Source organism: Myotis lucifugus, unplaced genomic scaffold (genome assembly GCF_000147115.1).
Source record: "Myotis lucifugus unplaced genomic scaffold, Myoluc2.0 scaffold_140, whole genome shotgun sequence".
Classification (NCBI taxonomy): domain Eukaryota; kingdom Metazoa; phylum Chordata; class Mammalia; order Chiroptera; family Vespertilionidae; genus Myotis; species Myotis lucifugus.
Genome location: NW_005871188.1, coordinates 1,541,390 through 1,559,719, shown reverse-complemented (window position 1 = coordinate 1,559,719; position 18,330 = coordinate 1,541,390). Strand labels below are relative to the sequence as shown.

The following is an 18,330-nucleotide window of genomic DNA, read 5'->3' as shown; positions in this document are numbered from 1 at the left end:
TTAGGGGTGGGGCGCGGGAGCACGCGGGGCGCTCGAACCCCGTGCCAGCCGGGAGGGCGGAGAGCGAGAGCCGCAGCAGCGAGTGCGCCGAGAGCAGAGAGACCCTGCTTGGGCCCTATTTCTAATTTCAGGGGAGCTTGGGCACTCGAGGGGTGACGGGTCCCTCGCTCACTATTGTTATTTTGTAGAAGGTCTGTACAGGAGCAGGGGCGAGTGCAAGGTTCTGGTCTTTAACCTTAAAAAAACATTCCGAGACACCCTTCTTCCCGCCACAATAGACTAGACCTAACAAAGCGAGCTCCGAGGCAGTTTTGGGGAGCGGGTGGCGGTAGGACAACTGCAGGGTTCCCGCAGGCAGCCCTTAGTTCTCAAGATAAGGGAGCAGTAACTTGCCACTTTGAGGCCGAGATCTCAGCCCCGTTCCTTGTGTGCTGTTATTTTGCCTTTAATGATAAATTATATCAGCTGATTTCCAGAAACTAAAAACAAACCCACCCAGTGTTCCTTCCTTTATGGTCTTCAGTAGAAAGGGCGGAGAGAGTGGCTGGGAGCGGGAGGTTTGGTGTTTGCTGTTCAATGGCAATATTTAAAAACTGGTGGGAGTGGGCATGAGAACACTAACGTGAATGCCGGGGTGCCAGCAGCCACGCGCGCTGCAGCCCCGAAAGAAGTCGCCGGTGCTGTGAGAGGGAGGTCCCTGCGCTGTGAGGAGGCAGCCAGGTGGGGAGCTGCGGGCCGGCCAGAAGCTCTGCGCTGTGGGCCCCAAGGCCTCATGTCCACACTGACCTCCAGGTCTCCGGTGGACGCAGGCCTGGATATGTGACCTGCTGGTCACAGTCCCAGATTGCACCGTTGCCTTATAATGGCTCAATAAAGTGAAACTGCTCTCTGGACTGTGTTTCAGATTTTGGGGAAATATTCAATTTGTTCTTATACCCCAAATCAATAAAAACAAACAAACAAGAAACAACCTTTGAGGCTCAGAAAGGGACAGTATTGGCAGAATAATGCCATTATGAGACATATCATTAAAAGACATCAGTGTGTCTTTTGTGAAAATTGTAATTCTCAAGTTTTCTCATTCCAGCACTTAGTGCAGCGGTTCTCAACCTGTGGGTCGCGACCCCTTTGGCGGTCAAACGACCCTTTCACAGGGGTTGCCTAAGACCATCCTGTATATCAGATATTTGCATTATGATTCATAACAGTAGCAACATTACAGTTATGAAGTAGCAACGAAAATAATGTTATGGTTGGGTCACAACATGAGGAACTGTATTTAAAGGGCCAGAAGGTTGAGAACCACTGAATTCTTAGTGGCAGCCGTTTTCTTCTGTTGGAGATCTGTATTCCACAGCATGTGGAACATTGTGGAGGAGAAATGACATATGCTGTTTCCCAAATTTCTCGGATAAGCATCATTTGCTAACCATACAGATTACCACTTGACTTCCATGGAAATGATTCCACCCAAGGCTGGGACCAGAGATCAGTTTAACGCACATCTAGGCTATACTTACCAAGGAGGTGAAGAAAGCACGAAACTCCCATGTGTGATCCCCAGTGTGTTCACATAAGCTATTTTATCAAATCTTCCCAACAACACTCTAAGACAGGAATGCTTAGTCCCATTTTATAGTTAAAAAACCGAGACTGCCCTAGGTTAAGTGACTTAGAATGGATCCCATGAAGGTCTGCTTCACCTGTGCCCTGTACCAGTCCAGAAGCCTCCATGGGCTACGCTGCTCACAAATTCTTTCGTTCTGTGTGCATATCTTTCTCCTTTGCCTTACACATTCAACTTCTCTACCCCCTGATCAGCACATACTTCTTCATTACACCTTAGGCAGGGCTTCTTCCATTGGTGGTCTGCATACTTCGCCTTTCCTCCCGACAGCTTCGGACTTTTATCAATTAGGTGTCTTCTGTCTTCTCCGCCTTTTTGACATGCCACTTCGGTGTGCTCTGTCAGGACAAATTCAGTATATGTCATCTCCAATGGGTTGTGTTCCAAAAGATCTTTTCATTCTGGATACAGTTTCACTGAAGTGCCTATTTATTCTTCTTGCCTGGAAGAATTCTTCCCAGGGCTACATCCTCACCCTCACAGATAACAGGAACCTCTCCTGTAGTTGTGAACCCCAACTACAGTGGATAACAGCACAATTTCCAAGTAAACCCTTATGGATTAAACATAAGAATGTATTTGACTTGGAGCAAGCTTGATGTGTGGAATAGAATGTCTGTATTAGACCTTACAGGGTTTCAGTAGGAACTGTCTTTTTGGTTTCATATCAGGGTGTCAGAAGCACAGTTCCTCATCATGGGAATCAGTAGTGTCTTGGCTTGGTCAGGAGCTTGGCTGCCATGCTACTGGGATAGGAAGGGATGAGATTCTGGAGTGAGGTTATGAGGATAAAAGGAGGAGGGAGCAGTAGGATCTGAGTCTCTTTCCCTGGTTCGTATACCTTTTCCTTGGAGAGCTTATCCAGGGGGGATCGCCAGCCTACTGTTTACTGCCACAACCTTCTGAACCGAGCCAGGAGCTTTCCTCTTCCTGGACCACCGGGAACGAAGGGAAGGAGAGCAGCCAACCTTGTCATAAACACTGGAAAACTGAGTGAAAAGGTTCTCTTCTTACCTCTTCTCTCTTTTCCCCCTTATACCTCAGATTCAATGTGCAGATGGCGTCATTTTATTCAGTAGCATGTAATGGTGGTCTCTGAAGGGTTCTTTAAACAATGCTTTCCCACAGTGGAAAGATCTGCAGGAGATGAGGAGAATAAGGCCTCCAGATAAGGAGATGGCAAGCAAGCTGGAGAGTCTCCGGAGGGAAGCAGGGTCGCTCTCTCCTCCCATGGGTTGCAGAAGCAGGTGTGGAGTTGGTCTGGCTGTGGGTCACAGTCACTGTGCTGGGAGGTGGGCCTGCCAAGGGAGCAGAAAGTGGTTTTCCAGTGGATCCTGGGTGACTTTCTGTATGATCATCCATAAGGTGGCACTTGAGATTCAACCAGTTTACTGAGTATCCACCATGTCACAGATGTTCTAGGTGCTGGTGGTGGGGTTAGGCTGTGCAGTGTTGAACAAAACAAAGTCCCTGCTCTTATAGACTTGTTTAACGGAGCCATTAAACAAGATGCGAATAAGTGAAAAAGCACCTTTCCGAGAGAATGAGTGTTATGAAGACCATACAGCACAGGACGTACTAGAAAGGGGCTGGGGGAGCTACTTTAGGGCAATCAGAAAGCTTCTCTGAGGAGGTGATATTTGCTGAGATGTAAATGGTGAGAAGGAACCAGTCCAGTGAAGAGCAGAAGGAAGAGCATTCTAGCAGAGGGAACAGCAACTGCAAAGTGCCAGAGGCATGAACGAATTTGGAGTGTTTGAAGAACTAGATGAAGAAGAATGCAAAAGTGGGAGGGAGGCGGAGATGCAGTTAGTGAGGTAGGTAGGAGACAGCTTATGTGAAGCCTTCAAGTCTTAGAAAGGAGTTTGAATTGTGTTTTAATTAGAATGGGATGACACTGGGCATTTTTAATTAGAGACTAACTCAGTCTTTACCTAGTGGGCAGTGTGCTTTCCTGTTTCTCTTTCTCTCGCCCTCCCTCCTAGGGCACTGGCATAGCCACAGAGAGAAGCAGGCAGGGCTCAGAGGACCCTCCTCTGTCCTCTGAAATAAATCCATATATTCAGTGTCATCTTCATACATAAAACCCTCTATCATAGTTGATATATTTTGCAAAACAATGATTGTTGCAAGAGGCGATAATCTAAATAGTCCAAAAGTCTTGCCTTTTCCTGAACTCCCACTCCCTCTCCCAGGCTGCCCTCTGTGCTGTCGGTTATGGGAGGTTCATGGCCTTTTTAGAGTACAGTTTCAGTGGTCATGGCAGGACTCATAATATCTCACATGGGAACGTGCTATGCCTGTGAAATTTCATTTCCATTGGTCTTTGTAGAGGATCTTGGCAGTCATACAGTAGCTCTTAAACCATGAAAGTGTATGTCCAAGTCAATAAATCCTAATAGTGCTGGTTTATCAGAAATGAAGAGACGACCCCAACATTTTATCAGTTATCCTTTGATTCCAGGATAGTTCATCATCACTAGTATATTAATCTCTGGGAAGCTTGGTACACTCTTTAGAGATAAAATTGTTTTTGAGATTCTTTAGCCAGATGCTCTGTTCCTTTATTAACTTACATACTTATCATCACTACTATACCGGGTGGAGCAAAAGTAGGTTTACAGTTGTTCATTTGGAAAATAATGCAATACTTAATAATAATACAAGCATAAGCTCTATACTTCGGGTACTCACAGCTGCCAACCTATGTTGCCCTACCCTGTATACAACAACACACCTGAAATGTCTGAAAAAGTCATCAGATGGATGCTCAAATTTGTTTTCATATACAGTAAACTTTCAATTCATTTTCATAATTTGTAATTTATGATCATTTGAGTTGGGTTAGTCAGGTTTGTGGTTACATTACTGAGGAAATAAGTGTGCCAAGAATGTGAATAACAAAATCATCCCCTCTTTAATAGCACCCAACCATCTTTATGAACACAATTTCATGCCCTTGAGGAGGCAGAGATTCGCTTTGCTCCAGTTCCAACACTTATTATTATTTTTGGTTCTAATGGGTATCATTTAACCTAGTTGGAGATGCAAACATGCCCTGAGGTAAAAAGCTCTCCTCAGCAAGATTAGGAGAGCTGGGAGGAGTGGGGAGAAGCCCAGGCCTGCTGCGGGAACTGAGGGAGGTGGTGGCAGGAGAGAGGGGCCCGCTGCAGGCTCTTGGGGAGACTCCTGGTGACAATGTTTCTGAGGAAGAACAATGTCTCCAGGAGGCATCCTCTTGGTTAATAGAGATATTCTGTATTCATATCTTCAAAATCCTAAATATGTAAAGGTTGTAACTCTTAGATTTGTGTTTTCTTGCCCATCTCCCCCCCCCCCCGCCGCTGCCCCCCAACCCTATCTGATTTGAGTCCTCAGAGAGGTTATCAGCCCACTGTTTCTGGCAGGTTGGTGGTTTTCTTCTTAGGAAGTATTCTATTGGAAATATTTAGGCCAGCACCATAGAAGGTGCTGCTTTTATTAAAATAATAAAATTACATAATCAAAATATAAAATAATATAAAATGTAATAAATGAAATAATACTAAATTAAATGCATTTATTCAAATCCGTCCACCCCTTAGCAAGAGTCCTTGGTGCATTAAGGGGTAGGGGAGGCAGAGATAAGGGAATATGTACATTTTCTGTGCTCAGAACCAAATAATAAAAAGGGATTAGAGATTTCTTTTTAAATTTGTGACTTCTTTTTATGTTTAATATAAAATTTAGATAATGTAATGTATAATAATTATAATATAATAGAAACAATACAATGTCATAAAACTGCATTTAAAAATTGGAGAATGGGTTATTCAGTTGCAGTTAGACAAGAGCAATGAAGGGATTTAATTAGAGTCTGAATGGATTTTTAACTGCTTTTCAGTCACAGAAATTAATTTAAAATTGTTTTGGTTAATCCTCACCCATGGATATGTTTCCGTTGATTTTTAGGGAGAGTGGAAGAGAGAAAGATTGCTTGTCTTCTGTGTGAGCCCAGAGTAGAGTCCTGACTGGGGAGGAGCCTGCAACCAAGGTATGTGCCCTTGACGGGAACCAAGGAACCGTACCCAGGACCTTTTGGTATCCAGGCCAACGCTCTATCCACTGAGCCAAACCGGCTAGGGCTAATTTACTTTTATTTTGATAGATTCTAAAAGTTAAAGGAATGCTCTTGTAAATGATCTTTGTGAGATAAGGGACACTGCTGTCAAAATATGGTGGATATTTGGAAATTATTATATTACTAGAGGCCCGGTGCATGAAATTCGTGCACATGGGGAGGGGTGTCCCTCAGCTTGACTTGCGCCCTCTTACAGTCCTCACAGTCTGGGAGCCCTTGGGGGATGTCCGACTGACATCCTTACTGCTGCCACAGAAGCAGGAGAGGCTCCCACCACTGCCGCTGCGCTCACCAGCCATGAGCCTGGCTTCTGGCTGAGCAGGGCTCCCCTTGTGGGAGCACACTGACCACCAGGGGGCAGCTCCTGAGTTGAGCATCTGCCCCCTGGTGGTCAGTGCGCATCATAGCGACTGGTTGTTCTGCCATTTGGTCGATTTGCATATTAGACTTTTACTTATATAGGATCATTATTACATATTATATTACATTATCTATATTTGTATGAACTTTATATTAACCATAAAAAGGAGTCAAGGAATTTGAAAAGAAATCTCTAATCTCTTTTTATTCTTTGGCTCTACTGAGCATAGAAAATGTGCATATTCCCTTATCTCTGCCTCCTCCATCACTTAATGCATGAAGAACTCTTGCTAAAGGGGTGCACAGGTTTGAATAAAAGTAGTTAATTTAATTTTTAAAATTTAAATTCTTTATTGTTGAAAGTATTACATATGTCTCCTTTTCCCCCCATTGATCTCTCCCCAGTGGCTTCTCCCCCCTCCCCTCCCCCCGCCCCCAGCACATGTCCCCATCCCCCTATTGTCTGTGTCCTTTGGTTAGGCTTATATGCATGCATACAAATCCTTTGGTTGATCTCTTTCCCCCCCACTTCCCACCCTCTCCTGCCTTCCCTCCAAGGTTCGACAGTTTGTTCGATGCTTCTATGTCTCTGGATTTATTTTAGTTCATCAGTTTATGTTGTTCATTATATTCCACAAATGAGTGAGATCATGTGATATTTCTCTTTCTCTGACTGGCTTATTTCACTTAGCATAATGCTCTCCAGTTCCATCCATGCTGTTGCAAATGGTAGGAGTTCCTTCTTTTTTACAGCAGTATAGTATTCCATTGTGTAGATGTACCACAGTTTTCTGATCCACTCATCTGCTGATGGGCACTTAGGCTGTTTCCAAATCTTAGCTATTGTATATTGTGCTACTATGAACACAGGGGTGCATATATTCTTTCTGATTGGTGTTTCTGTTTTCTTGGGATATAGTCCTAGAAGTGGGATTACTGGGTCAAATGAAAGTTCCATTTTTAGTTTTTTTGAGAAACTCCATACTGTTCTCCACAGTGGCTGCACCAGTCTGCATTCCCACCAGCAGTGTATGAGGGTTCATGTATTTTATTTTTATGCTATATTATTTTTACTTTATTTGTGTTATTTTATTATTTTAATATAAGCAGCACATTCTGGAGCATTCAAGATCTTGTTCCCTGGCATAGCTTGTCAGTTTGACTCACATAAACTCTTATTAAAAAACAAACAAAAAAAGCAGCACCTTCTATGGTGCTGACCTAAATATTTCCAATAGAATATTTTAGGGAAATGTCAAAATAAGTTAGTTAATCACTCTTGTTAGATCCCAGCTATGCTACAAATAAGTTAGAAATAATCAGGGTTTTCATAAGCAGGATGTTAGGAGATGTGTGTACTTTCTGATCATTAAGTACCTATAAATGTTTTCCAGGCACTGAGTTTCTTGGAGGACAAATCTGGCCCATCTATAGCAAACACACACACACACACACACACACACACACACACACACACACCTGTTTTTACAGATTTGGTGGGCAGGGCTCTTCTGCTTTAACCATAAAATAATGTCACTATGTTCTTACCAAAATCTTCTACTTAAGCTCAATATTCCTGCCCATGCACCTTTTATAACAACATCCCTCAAGTGTGGTTTTCATTAGGGAAATATTTTTTCTGCTAAAAAAATCCAGAGAATCCCCCCCCCCCCCCCCGGTCTTTGATGTTTTTTTCTGCCATTTCACGTTGCTGACTTTCTTTTTACTCTCCCACCTGAGCTTATGGTCACTGCAAGCCTTTCAATGTTTTAGCTGGGGGGGGTTGTTTGTTTTTAATTAATTAATTAATTTATTGATCAATTGAGAGAGAGAGAGAGAGAGAGAGAGAGAGAGAGAGACAGACAGACATTTGTTGTTTCACTTATTTGTGCATCATTGGTTGATTCTTGTATGTTTCCTGACCAGGGCCACAACCTTGGGGTATTGGGAGGGGGCTCTAACCAACTGAGCTACCCACCTAGGGCAGCTTGGCATGTTCTTTTGACACTTAGTACCTTTTCCTTCCATTCCACACTCCCTCATCCAAGCCAGATTATAACCGCTATTCATTTCCTAGTTTTATGGCTTAATAATGGCATGATTATGAACAAGTTGCCTAACTTCTGAGCATTTCTTATCTTATCTATACATTTGAGATAGTGCCTCATTACAGTTACTACAATAACAACAAAGTAAACAGGTATTTCCCTGGCCGGTGTGGTTCAGTCGGTTGGGTGTCTCCCCTGCACTGAAAGTTTGCCAGTTTAATTCCTGGTCAGGGCTCATGCCCAGGTTTCAGGCCTGATCCTTGGTAGGGGCCGGGCAGGAGGCAGCCGGTCGATGTTTCTTTCACATTGATTTTTTTCCCTCTCTCTCTCTCTCTCTCTCCCTCTCCCTTCCTCTTTCTCTAAAGCAATAAGAAAATATTTTTAAAATGTGGTTTCCCTCTCAGGGGAATTCAAGAGACCAAACTGCTCTCTTAAAAATAAAAATAGAGTCTGGCTGGTGTGGCTCAGTGGTTGAGCATTGACTCATGAACCAGGCACATGTCTGGGTTTAGGGCTCAATCCCCAGTGGTGGACATGCAGGAATCAGCTGATGGATGACAGCCCCTCATCATTGATCTCTCTCTCTCTCTCTCTCTCTCTCTCTCTGAAGTCAATAAAAAAATAAAAATAAAAACAGTAAACACATAAATAGTTCAGCATAGGCTTTGCCAAATATCAAACATTTAATCAATATTACTTGCCATTATTATTATTATAACTCTATTATTATAACCATATTCTTCCTTAAATATTAAAAATATTTAAGGAAGTTAGCACCTAACTTCATTTTGGACTCTACTAATTTGTTCATGTTGTTGTATTTTTTTAAATTATTCTTCAGTGAACAGCAACAAATATGTGAGCACCTATCTTGTGCCAGGCACGAGGATCTAGAAGTATAGATCCCTATGTTTATAATGTAGAGATCGTGGGCACACAGTGGAGGGATGCAGTGAAGAAGCGAAAAATACTCTACTCAGATGTCCATTAAAAAACTCGATTCATTTTAGTTTATGTTTTTCAATAGTTTAAAAATTATAATTTAGGATTATCCCTGTTGTTGAAACAGCTTTATGTGTGCTTTTATCCTTAGATACTCCTCTATCCTTATCCAAATGTAAAGTGGAGATAGAAAGGGTAGTCCTCCTTGAAGAGCTAAATCCCAACAGATGATTTTAATTTATGGCAGGGAGTGGGGAGGCTGGGAGGCGAGAGGGGGGAAGGGCGCATTTCAGGGAGCATGATCAAAGGCACTGAGGCATGGAGGTGTGACCGAGAGCTACTCGAAGTTTGGTGCTCTTAGAGCGTAACATTCTAAGTCAAGCCTTTTAGGAGGTGATGCAGGAGAGAACGTAGGAGTCTGCTCGGTCAGACTCAGACATCTGTGGCCTATGTGTTTACATCTCCCTGAGGCCAAATATGCGCCTTGTAGGGTGTAGGTCTATATAGACAATTTATGACAAGCAAATTCTGCAAATTGCTTCTGAAGCTGGACTTGATTTACATGTGGCATGGACTATATCTCTTCCATTTGCTGTTTTCATAAGAAAATGCTGAAAACATTAGTTATGGTAATGCATAATTGATGTTAGAGCACTCATTTTTAATAACCCAAGTGTCTAAAATATAGAAATGCTAAATATCATTTGAGACTCTGAAGTAGGGCGTCGCTCTGAGATTTGAGAGTAGAGATGGGTGTCAGCAGGACAGAGACACCCAAGGAGAACAGGCAAGGGGACGTCCCCACTGTGAATTCCTGGCCTTCTCAGTGTCTCCCTAACACATTTTATAGAACAGAAAGCCAAGTGCTTCATTTTCTATAATTGTGTGCTTGACAATTTATATGTCAAATTCTTATCAATATTTGATTTTTCTTTGTTCTGATATGAAGTTCTGACTTCCTTCCCCTCTCCTCTCTCATTTTTAAGGCAAGACTCGGTTTTTAATATATTATATCAATAGAGTTTATGCAATAGCTGTTAAAGATCTGAATTACATTAAATTCTAGAAAACATTATGTGTTTAACTTCAAAATATGTTTTCTACTAGGTCTGAGTGGTGTCCAGTATATTTTAATTCCATTTTTTTGAGTTGACTTCTCTTGCTAAGAAATTAAGCAGTAGGATCTAAAACATCCTAAGCACCAGAGCTTAAAATTCCCAGAGAAGAATTAGATGTAAAAGAAAAAACAAAAAAACGCTGAAACTCACTTGAACTGTAATTAGCCTGGAAATGGAATGTGCGGGAGAGGGCTGCAAGGAGGCCAGAACACAGAGGACAGAGCGAGAAGTGTCTCAGCATGTTTGCAGCACTGCTGAGGGTAGAAAGTGACCTTAATATGGGTCTGTGGTTATCAAACGACATTTTAATGATCACCCGTGAATTTGCCCATAGACGTTGCCAATCTACCAGTTCAAAGGTATATAGACTCCTTGGCACTTATAGTTTTTCTCATTAGAAATGAACCATTCTGGCATTTCGTGAGCCAGCAGGGCTGAGCAGCTAACTCTTTTGTTGTGGCCCCTCCCAGGTTATGCTCTCTCTGAGGGTCTACCTAGGCTGCCAAGACCCCTATTTCTTAGGCAGCTCATAGTCTCTAATGTTTTTCTTGAAAGTACAATTTGTATAGGAGCATCAGACATACAGAGGAGTCCACAAACCGTATGTGTAGTTCGTACATTTCCTCCCAGTGAACATACCCAGATGAGGAATTAGAACATTATCTGCCCCCTGGGAGTCCACCCAGCCACAGCGTCCCTCCTCAGAGGTAGCCACTCTTCAGACTTCCACCAGAGCGTCACTTTTCTCTGTGTCTCTTTAACTTGAATCAGCAGCCAGGTATTCCGAGTGGCTCCAGAGCATCAGAGACCTTCTGGTGGAGGGCGAGGACCCGGCAGCCCAGGGAGGGTGTTACAGGTGTTATTTACAACACGCCAAACCATTTGAAAGTAGGTATTTCATTTTTTAAAAGTTGGATTGCTTTTCCTATTAAAGATGATCCTGATTCAGAGGAACTGGGGAGAACTACACGGAGGGGTGGCCCCAGTCTGGGTCTGGGAGGATGGGCAAAGACGGTGCGGCGGACACCCAAACAGGCGATAATGGGAACCCACAGGAAGCAGATTTGCAAGGTCTACTCCGGGGCCATCAGAAAACGAAACTGGCTGTGTCTGAAAATGCCAATGAAGGGCAGAGTAAAGAAATAAAGAAGACGCCATGGAATGGCACAGAAGCCTCTCATAAGACATGTTGAAGTCCTAACTCCCAGTCCTTCAGAATGTGACCTCATTTGGAAATAGGCTCGTTGCATATGGAATTAGTTAAGATGAGGTCCTGCCGGAGTAGGGTGGGCCCCTAGCCCCATGTAACCGGTGCCCATATAAGAAGCATCCATGTGAAGACAGACTCAGGGAGATCACTATGTGAAGACGGAGGATTGGAGTGATGCATCCACAAGCCAAGGAGCACCAAGGAGTGGCAGCAAACCATAGGAAGCTTGAAAGAGCCGAAGACGGGCTCTCCCACAGGTTTCAGAGGGAGCATGGCCCTGCCAACGCCTTGGGAGCGTTAGTCTCCAAAGACAGTGCATTGCTGGACAGGTGTATAGTGAGACGATACACTTTTGTCGTCAGCGCCCCCCCCCCCCATTTGTGGTGTTTTGTTCTCATAGCCCTGGGAGATGAACACACAGGGTCTGCGGGGGGCCTGGTGCCCTGGGCCCTCAGTCTTGCTTCCCCCAGGGCACACCTGTCCCTTGCTCCTGGCGTTGCCCTGGCTGTCCCTGTCCAAGCTGTTCCTGTCTGGACTGGCTCACAGAGTGCCCATCCTGCCCCTGGTCGCTCCATGTCTGTGATGTGCCCTATAGGGAGACAGAGGCATCATTGCCATTTCAGGTGCAGCCAGTTTTGTTTCCTGACTGCCCCAGAACAGACCTTGAAAATCTGCTTCCTGTGGGTTCCATTATCGCCTGTTTGGGTGTCCGCCGCACCGTCCTTGCCCATCCTCCCAGACCCAGACTGGGGCCACCCCTCCGTGTAGTCCTCCCCAGTTCCTCTGGATCAGAATCATCTTTAATAGGAAAAGCAATCCAACTTTCTTTTAAAAAATGAAGTACCTACTTTCTAATAGTTCGGCGTGTTGTAAATAAGGGTTTCATTCTGCTGTACTTAGGCATCTCAAAGGCCAGTTCTCAACTGAGATAATAAGAAAGCCGATCAAAAAGCAGCACAATCAGGCTTTAGTAATGAGCTCTGTGGAGCGTGGTCGACGGCCGAGTCCTTTCCCCAGCAAAGGACTGGCTTTAGGCTGCCTTACAACGTATCTATTTTTTTTTTCTGGGCTGAGTTGCTGGTGTTAGGGGAACCACAAGGACCAGACTGTTGTGATGTCCCCATGGTTACTCCATTGACCCAGGCCACTTCCTATGCTTTTCTTTTGTGTCGTTCCTTCGGGACCTAGGGACTCGCTAGTAGCTTTTGTCCTAAAATGCTCTTGGCACAGTTTCTTCCCCTTCGCCTCACATGTCCACAGCCTGGCTCGATTGCAGAGTGGGTGGACGTGCACTCCTAAGTCACCCCTTCCTTTCACTTCAGAAGCCTTTGCTCAATGCTAGTAACTATGGGAACGTCTTCAGAACATTTCAAAAAATATCACAAACGTGGGACTTTTCAAAGTTTTAAATAATCCTAGTTTTTGTTGCGGGTCTATTTGTAGTTTCTTATTTTCTTGCTAACCCTCTTTCAACTTCTAGTCTCTGTGGTTTATGCAATCTATTAATATTTATATTTTGCCCTTTGAGGGGGAAATACAAAAAAACTGCATATTTTCTGTTAATTCTGTATTCTGTAAAATTGACCTATTATGTAATTGAAAAATAATAAACAGTGTACTTTGAAGCTGAGTTTAGAGGTTAGACTGAGGCAAAAGGTTGTGTTTATTTATTTTTTTAATCTTTATTGTTTAAAGTATTACAGAAGACCCCTCTCCTCCCCATTCCGTTTCTCCCCAGGCCCTTACCCCACTTTATTGTCTGTGTTTAAATATGTGGCTATATAGGTTTGCCTTTTGTACACCTGTGCTCTCAGCTCAGACAGTCCTTGCACCCTGAGGTCTTGTGCCATGGGAAGAATGAGTAATAAATATCTGTATTGAATAGATGGGTGGATGGACAGATGGATAAATGGATGATGGTGTGGTTCCACCTTCTTGGCCAGCAATTTCACTGAATTATTGGTCAGATAAATTTCATTTGAGTTCACAACTGCCTCTTTTTAAAAATATATATATATTTTATTGATTTTACAGAGAGGAAGGGAGAGAGATAGAGAGTTAGAAACATCGATCAGCTGCCTCCTGCACACCTCCCACTGGGGATATGCCCGCAACCAAGGTACAGGCCCTTGACCGGAATCGAACCTGGGACCCTTCAGTCCACAGGCCCACGCTCTATCCACTGGGCCAAACCGGTTAGGGCCACAACTGCTTCTTGAAGCCTGGGGGGAGAGGCGTGTTTCCTAAGCCCGGGAGGATTTCGTGGGCTGAGGCCAGGGACCTAGAAGCAGTGATATCTTTTTGGCTTGCCTATGGAATGTGCTGAAACATTTGGCTAGTGATTTTTTAAAATGGGCCAAGCAGTATGCTTTCATTGTGACTCCCAGTATGCTGGAATTACTGCTTTCATTGGAAACCCAGATTTTTAAAAAAATTTACCTCCTTGGGGATGCTGTACCCTTCTTTGGAAAGGAGAAGAGACTTCTCTCTCCCTCCAAAGAGAAAATGGCCCTATTTGAATTTCCTTTGGTATTTTCTAGACTAGAAATTTTAGAGCATGAAGAACGCAGCTGTTAGTAAACAGTTATCCATATTTTAAAACAGCTGCCTTTTGAAGTTTCCTCAGATTCTTTTTATTTTATTTTATAGGAAATAATGTTAAAGAGGTATAGGAATTCCATATGGGTCTTCACATATTTGTAGACTTGACTTTAATTTACACTAGATAATAAACCTTGTTATGATTTCTTTGAGTTAAACACTTTCATGAATGAAAAAAGACCATTGTATATAGTCAAATGGTTTAAAGGTGTGATCATTTCAAGATCAAAGACTAGCATTATATTGCTTTGGTTAATTGTCTGCCTTAGCAAATATTGACTCTGGCATATACTATAGTAGGCACCTCCCAACCCCTTGATTCTAAAAAAGGAAATTGGCGATCTTCCTGTGGGGTTGTGGCCTGGGTTGTTTTCTGGCCAGAACACAAAAGAACGCATTCCAGGGGAGCCTTTGGTTTATCTACTTGCTCAAACACTCAAGTTTTTGCCCAGTCAATGTGGTTATCAGGAAGAGAAAGCGGTTGTAAGAAGACTGTTTTCTGCATCTACTTTCTTTTCAGTATATTTTGTTTCAAAATGATTATTATAGGTTTACCTTAACTAGAAATTTATTTTCCCATTTAAAATAGTATTTATTTTCCCTTTTCAGTGTTTTATAGTATTTCAAATATCTAGGTATTTTATATGACTTCCATTATTAAAGGTGTTTGTTTTAGGAAAAATCCTCTCTATTTAAAAATGAAATTTCCCTTTGAAACTATTTCTAGCAATTTATAAACTGGCTTTGGTAGATTAGAAAAAAGTAATTTGGCTCCAAAATGACATTCAGATAAGCAGTTCTCTGAAAACAAGCTAAATGTCTACCAGCAGGGAATGGTTAGCTTTGAGATATATTTGGTTAATAGAGTGCAGAACTCAAAAAGTATGAACTAGACCTTTATCCATCAGTATGGATGGACCTGAACACCAAGTGTAGAGCAGAAAACAAACTTCAGAATATTACATATTTGTTATGTAAATGTTAAACATCACAGAAGACAATATTGTATGCCATATAATCTTATGAATGTGTGTTTGTACCTGTGTGTGAATAAAAAGTGGACTATCTACAGAATTCATGATAGTAGCTGCCTCTGGGAGAAAAGTAACAGGAGTAGGGAAGGGAACTTGAATGTACATTTGAAAAAAATACCTGAAAATATACGTTTATTTTGGTTTGGGGGTTCATGGACGTTTGATATATTGACATTTTGGACTTCTATTAACATTTTCATGATAAAAATCTTCATGTAATATTTCCTCAGGCAATAAGTTCCAACTAGGAGCCATACATTTATCAAGGCTGAGACTAAAGCTATTCTAATGCATCTATAGTAAATGATGTTAGAATGTGAAAAATGAAAGTTGACACCATGAATCTGAACACAAGGAAATCTCCCAGCTGACTTGGCTCTTGGGAAGCTATCATCGCTTATAGGTTAAGAACAGAGACCCCAGCAGCAGACCCTGGCTTGACATATTCTAGCTCTGAGATCTCAGACAAGTCAATACATCTAAGCCTCAGCTTCCTTATCCGAAGAATGAGAATAACAGTGCCTGTCTCAGTGCTGTTGTGAGGACCAGATGAGTCTGTGCATGCAGTAGCTGTGCAACAAAGATTAGCTGTTATTTTCTGTGGGCAGCCAAAGATCTTTTAGTCTACTATGTTCATTTTCACATCTGAGTCTTTGCTGATGCTGTTTCTTCTGCCTGGGTTATCTTTTATTTCCGCCCTCGTTTCATCTGGCCAAATCTTTCTCAGAGGAGTTTTCTGAGAATTCTCTCTGATCTTCCCCACCTGGGTCCGTTCCTACTCAAACCGTAATTGTCCTGTAAAAGTTGTGAACTACCAGTTCATTTCTGCCTCTCTCCTGGATTGTAAACTCTTTTTCTTCTTCACTACTGTATCTTCAGTATCTAGAACACTCTTTGGCTCAGAGTAGGCATTGGGAAATTATTTTTTGACTAAATGAACAAAATTACTGCAGAAGGGGAAAACTTTCAGAATTAATATTTTCAGGAAATGAATTGATTTAATGTACTTTGACTAAAGCATTAACCTACTAGTGAATTAGGAAATGAATCTAGGATTATATAATTTCATAAAAGAAAACATATATCGCATGTATTGGCTTATTTGCAATAATAAATTATAAGATACCACAGATGAAGATTTACATCATATGTGTAATGTTAGAGGTTTAGAGGCTCATCTAATGATGGATAGTAGTATAAGTTAATCACATGTTTGCTGTGGGAAGCAGGAAAATGTCCAGCACTTTAATCTTAAGGTTTGATTCGTTTAACTGATTTTTTGCCCTCCACTTAACTCACTCTTTTTTCTTTTAAAAATAGCAAAAGAGGAAATAACAGAAGATGATATTTCCCAGGAAGCAGAATAAGCTAGGCTCAATCAGAATAAACTGATGTAATCAGTAGTTTGAAAAAGGGCTTTTGTAAGTCAGATAGAATGTTACAACTTTAAAAATACATATTTTATTAATTTTTAACTTTAGAGAGGGAGAGGAAGAGAAACAATTTGTCGCTCCACCGACCCATGCATTCTTTGGTTGATTCTTGTATGTGCCCTGACTGGGATCGACCCCACAACTTTGGCGTATTGGGACAACGCTCTAACTTTTAAGCAAACTAAAACAGTAAACCCAGTGGAAGGGGGGGCCTTCAGAGTTGGAGCAAAGGCAGGAAACTAGTTTCCTGTAGTTGTGGGTTTATTTTCTCTGTGAGAGAAACCTAACATGCTTTAAAATCTGAGGAAGATCTTTGTGTTCAGATATTAGCATAATGTTGGCGTTGGTGGTATAGTGGTGAGCATAGCTGCCTTCCAGATATTAGCATATTTATCCAGGAAAGATATTACATGGGATTTTGAACTGATTGCAAGCCCAAATTTATTAACTAAGTGGGAGAGCTGAGCAAAAACATGAGCAAGCAGGAAATGGGGGGTTTCTACGCATTAAAGGAATTTTTATGACTCAGAGGGGTGTTAGGGAGGTGAAATTCCAGGGTTAGAAAAATAATGCAACCCTCTACATTGATAAAGAACTCTACAAATTATAGCTTTGGGAGACTTTTCCCTCCCCACCTTTGGAGATTATACAACGCAGATCACTGGGGAAAATTACTTTGTAGCCACATTTTCTCCGGTCCTACTTCTCTGTTAACTGTAGTATACTGACATCATAAATAATTGCATTTTGAATGCATATATTCATTCATTCATTTATTCATCAGAACGTGCTTATTTATATGCCAAGCTTGGAGTAAGAGCATCATTTTTTTTTAAAAAAGGAGGTAAAACATCTCTTCCTTAGAACTGCGCAAAATTAGTTATTGCTCAGAAGTATGACCTAGTTGGTACTGCAGGATACCAAGATAACAATCTTTTTTGGAGATTTGAATGTGTGGACTCATAAAACCCTGCTTATAACCACTTAACTTATTTATTAAACACCTGCCCGGAAACCAGGGATAATCAGGAGGACTTTTGAAGTCATGTGGTTAGAAGACTTTGTACGCTTTGGGAAACACTGGTTTTAATAACATTCTAATGCTTGTAATCAAGCTGCATCCTTGACAGACCCACAGTCTTGACCCACAGCACTGGTGTCACCTGGGAGCTTGATAGAAATGCAGGTTTCCAGACCCTGCCCAGACCTACTGAATCAGAATCAGAATTTTATTATTATTATTATTTTTTGTTAATCCTCACCCAAGGTTTTGTGTGTTTTTTTCCCATTGATTTTTAGAGAGAGTGGAAGAGAGGGGGAAAGACACACAGAGAGAAACATTGATGTGAGAGAGTCATATCCACTGGTTGTCTCCTGCATGCGCCCAGACCAGGGCTGGGGATCAAGCCTGCAACTGAGGTAGTGCCCTTGACTGGTATCAAACATGCAACCATGGGTGGCTGCTCTAACCACTGCGCAACCGGCTAGGGCCAGAATCAGAAGTTTAACAAGATGTTCAAATGATGTCAATGAACATTAAAGTTTAGTAAGCACTGGTAAATCCCCAGGTGGTTTTTTTTTATTTTTTTATTCTTACCTGAGGATATATTTTACTGATTTTAGAGAGGGGGAAGGGAGAAAGAGAAACATTGATGTATGAAAGAAACATTGATTGGTTCCCTCCTGTACACACCCCAACTGGGGTTAGAATCCGCAACCTAGGTATGTGCCCTGACAGGGAATCGAGCCAGCAACCTTCCACTGCACGGGATGATGCTCCAACCACCTGAGCCACACTAGCCAGAGCCCCAGTGGTTTTTAGAACAGAATATCTTTA

The 18,330-nt window shown here is 42.1% G+C and overlaps 1 protein-coding gene across 1 annotated transcript in view; it reads left to right on the top strand.

Moving 5' to 3' along the window:
• Nucleotides 1-18,330, top strand: part of ST3GAL6 (ST3 beta-galactoside alpha-2,3-sialyltransferase 6) — an 81,069-nt gene that overhangs the window by 780 nt on the left and 61,959 nt on the right.